The sequence below is a fragment of the Marmota marmota genome, unplaced genomic scaffold, assembly GCF_001458135.2.
Source record: "Marmota marmota marmota unplaced genomic scaffold, marMar, whole genome shotgun sequence".
In the NCBI taxonomy this organism is placed as follows: domain Eukaryota; kingdom Metazoa; phylum Chordata; class Mammalia; order Rodentia; family Sciuridae; genus Marmota; species Marmota marmota.
Window position 1 is genome coordinate 10,550,538 of NW_025999842.1, and position 4,916 is coordinate 10,555,453.

A 4,916-nucleotide genomic window follows, 5' to 3' on the forward strand; every position below is an offset into this window, starting at 1 on the left:
GCCCGCGGAGTCCCAGAAGATTGGGGAGGGGGCGACGGGGCTGTGCCAGGAGGTAGGGGGTCTGGGGGCCGAGGTGGCGAGCCCGGGCTTGGAGAGGATCCCGAGAGAGGAAGGCGGTAGTGGAGGTGAGAGTCAGCGTCGCCGCCGCTGGGGCCTTCGTTGCAATATTCTCAGGCCCAAACCTGAGCAGTTGTTAGGCCTCTTGGCCCTCAGGTTTTCGAGGTATCTTCAGGGGGAGGGAGGGAGGTAGCTCCTCCATCCCCGCTTAGCGTTTTGATCCATTATTCTCTTAGGGCGTTATATTCAGCTTTGAGAACATTTATTCAGATGTTTGAGAGCCTGTTATGCAGCAGGAACTATTGTAGGTGTGGGATAGAGCAATAACCTAGCAGTGGAAGTCTCAGAGATTACATTGTAGAGAGGGGGACGTGGAACAAACGCATACACTGTAGAAAAAAAGCAGTTGATGCAGTAACAGTTAAACAGATTTAAATGATACTCTCCCCATTCTTCAAAATGTTGTAGCCCATCCCCTTCTAGTTTTCCTCTTGCCTTTTTGTTTGCTTCTATTGTGGGATGGCCACCAGGTAATTCACAATTATTACCCTGTTGTAGGATAGAAGCTCCCAAGGTCTGTGATGCTTCTGGGAAGTGATTATTTATTCAAAAAGGATTGTTATGCCACAGTTGGCACAAGACTAGACTAGGAATATAATGGTGGGGAGGGGAGGCAGGGTTCCTTTTCATGAAGCTTACAATCTGGTAGAGAAATTTTTTGTTTTTAAATCAATTAATTTTGCTGTGCTGGAGAACTGAACCCAGAGGCTTACTTTTGTTAGCATTCTATCACTGAGCTATTCGGCCAGCCCCGAAGACGATAGAATCTGATACACTGGTAAAGATACCAACTACAATAAGGACTATTGAAAAGAACTATATGCTACTGAGAGGGAACCTTATGGTGATGAGCAGGGCTAGAAAATCACTTAACTTTTCCCTGAAGAGAGAATTGAATGGAGAAGATCAGTTGGTGCATTGGAACACCATGTGCAAAGGCCCTGAGGCAATATAGGGAATGAAAGGAAAGGCATAGAGCTAAAAATGAGAAAGTAAGGCTGGAGAACAAAGTTTCATAGGAAACTTTGGAGTGCTGACTGTTAATAGTTTGCTGGAGCTGTAATAACAAAATGCCAGAAATTTGGTGGCTTAAAACAACAGAAATTCTTTTTTCTTACAGTTCTGGAGGATAAAAGTCTAAAACCAAGGTGTCCACAGAGCCATATTCCCTCTGAAGGCACTAGAAAAGAATCCTTTCTTCTTCTTTCAGTCTCTGGTAGTCCAAGGCATTCCTTGACCATAGCTGCATAGCTCTAGTCTCTATCTTTGTCTTCATACCACCTTTACCTCTGTTTTCTCTCTTTTTACTTATATGAGGATGCTCGTCATAGAGTTAATCCAGAATAATCTCATCTGAAAATCTATAACTTAATTATACCTTCAAAGACCCTTTTTCCAGATAAAGTCACAGACTAGGGATTATAATTTGGACATTGTTTTTTTGAAGGTCTCTATTTAGCCCAATGCATTGACTTTGCATAAAATGAAACTTAATTTGCTGATTGGCCAGTTAGGCTACATATTGTTAAGTAGAGGAAAAATAATTTGCTAGCCTCTATGTAAATTATGAACCTAATTAGTTAAAAGCCTGTTTATCTGTATGTTATGTGTAAATAGAATTTCCATGTGAAAACATCATAGTTTGATTTTTACTTTCTTTTGCTTACCTTTTGAAACTTTCAGATTATTGCTACAGTGCTTTTATAATTAGAAAAAAACAAAACAAAACAACCACAAAGTGCTTTACAGTTAAAAAGAAAAAAAAAATCTAGGAAAATGTGAAAAGACTGTGTGGCCAGGCCTGGTGTCTTAAGCCTATAATCCCCACAGTTTGGGAGGCTGAGGCAGGTGGATCACAAGTTCAAAGCCATTCTTGGCAATTAAGCAAGGCCCTAAGTAACTTAGAGAGACTCTGTCTCAAAAAATAAAAAGGACTGGGGATGTGGTCCAGTGGTTAAGCACCTCTAGGTTCAATTGCTGGTATAACCCCCCCCCCCCAAAAAAAAAGGCAGTGTAGATGGCATCTCTGATAGGATCTCTGTCCCTATAGATGGAAGTATCTGAGGAAAGAGTCAGACTGTGAAAGGAAGTTCCATTAGAAACTTGAAATGTAAAGATAGTTGGAATTGATTTAAAAGTTGTGGAACCATAATTATTTATATTACATTAAAATGTCTGCTCTTCCTATATTCAGATATGATTTGAGGCAAAAAAAAAAAAAAGTCAGTGGGAGCAGCTACAGATGTGGCTCAGTAGTTAAGTGTCCCTGGTTTCAATGCATCGAACCTCAAAAACATTCACATTTAGCCTATGTCCTAGAACTTTAAATCCTATTTAGCAGTGTTACTTTATTGAATCATTACTTTAAGGCACTGAATGGTACTCTATAGTCTTTCTAAATTCCCAAAGGATTCCCAAGGAATGTACTACTAGAAAATCTGTGAATTATTTAATAATTGTAGCTCTTTTTCTTTTTGGTCCTGGACATTGAACCCACTGGAGCACTTTATCACTGATCTATATCTCCAGTCTTTTATTTTTTGTTTTGAAACAGGGTCTCACTAAGTTGTTAAGGGTCTCACTAAGTTGCCAAGGCTGACCAGGCATGCTTGTAATCCCAGTGACTTGGGAGGCTGAGTCAGGATCACAGGTTTGAGGCCAGCATCAGCAATTTAGGAAGACCCTATTTCAACAAATTAATTAAATAAAACAGCTGGGAATGTAGCTCAGTGGTAAGAGCCTTTGGGTTCAATCCCCAAGGCTGGCTTCTAACTTGCAGTCCTCCTGCCTCAGCTTCCCAAATCACTGGGATAACTGGCACACCACCGTGTAGGTTTATAGTTTCTTCTTTTTCTTTTTTAATCTTTTTTTTTTTTAGTTGTAGACAGACACAATACCTTCATTTTATTTATTTGTTTTTATGTGCTGAGGATCGAACCCAGTGCCTCACACATGCAAGGCAAATGCTCTACCAACTGAGCCAACCCCAGATGTAGTTTCTTTTTTACAACAGAATTCAATATATTGTTCTTTGCAGTTACTATTATCCTTTTCTATTTAATACACTTTAAAAGTTACAGTCTATTTCATGCTTCTTAAAAATTTCCCAAAGATTATATTCAAATATATTTTAGGAAAATTGGTGTTCTTTTCCATTTAAATACTGTCATTACTTTATTTCACTATTCAAAAGTAAACAAATTTCAATTTTTTCATTGAAACCACAGTTGTATAAAGTGTTGAAAATGAAATTCAGAATCTTTTTTTCTACTTGTTAAAACTTGTCTTTAAAATAGTAGTCTAACTTCTCATAAGAGATATACAAGAGATCAACAAATATATGAAAAAGTGTTCAACATCTTTAGCAATCAGAGAAACACAAATAAAAACTACTCTGTGATTTCATCTCACTTCAGTCAGAATGGCAGTTATCAAGAATACAAGCAATAATAAATGTTGATGAGGATGTGGGGGGAAATGTACACTCTTACATTGCTGATAGGACTGCAAATTGATGCAACCACTTTGGAAAGCAGTGTGGAGATTCCTCAGAAAACTGGAAATGGAACCATTGTTTGACCCAGCTATCCCACTCCTTGGTCTATACCCAAAGAGGACTTAAAATCAGTATACTATAGTGACGTAGCCACATCAATGTTTATATCAGCTCACCTCACAATAGTTAAACTGTGGAAGCAACCTAGATGCCCTTCAATAGATGAATGGAAAAAGAAACTGTGTATATATACACAATGGAATATTACTCGGCATTAAGAGAGAATAAAATCATGGCATTTGCAGGTAAATGGATAGAGTTGGAGAATATAATGCTAAGTGAATAAGCCAATCTCAAACAACTAAAGGCTGAATGTTTTCTCTGATTAGTGGATGCTGATCTCTGATGGGCGGGGGGGTGCCATGGGAAGAATGGAGGAACTTTGGATTGGGCAAAGGAGAGTGGGGAGGCATTATGAGGATAGGAAGATGGTGGGATGAGATGGACATCATTAACCTAGTACATGTATGATTGCACTAATGGTGCATCTCTACACCGTGTACAACCAGAGAATTGAAATGTTGCACTCCATTTGTGTAGGATGAATTGAAATGCATTCTGCTCTCTTGCACAACTAAGTAGAACAAATAAAAAATTAAAATAGTAGTCTGTGCTGGGCACAGTAGCGCACACCTGTAATCCCAGCGGCTTGGGAAGCTGAGGCAGGAGGATCAAAAGTTCAAAACCAGCCTCAGCAACTTAGCAAGAACCTGTCTCTAAATAAAATATAAAAAGGGCCAGGTTGTGGCTCAGTGGTTAAGCTCCCCTGGGTTCAATCCCTGGTACAAAAAAAAAAAAAAAAAAAAGGAGTCTACTATATTTAAAATAAAGGAACATATGAAGTTATTTTGAATGTTTAATTGCTTAATCTTGAGACCTGTCTCTGGGAAAATTGCTGATAGCAAAATTATTGTCATTTAGAATCCGAGTACTTAAGACCTTTCCTCTTATTCTCTACCTCATTGCCCACATTCTAACACCCCCCACATGGTGGCTTGAATCCACTGACTGTCTCTTATACTCTTTCTGTCACTCAAGAACAACTATTGTAAATGTTCAGGAGAAATACAACCGTCTCAATTTCATCAGTAGATTTTGGAGAGAAGAGTTTGAGAGTAGAAATGTACTGTTTGGGGGTTCTTAGTAAAGTTCAAAATCCAAGGCTATTCCTATTTCTAATTACCATGGCTAACCAAGACTTGCCAAGCCTGCTTTATAACATTGAGCAACATGTATTTGTTAT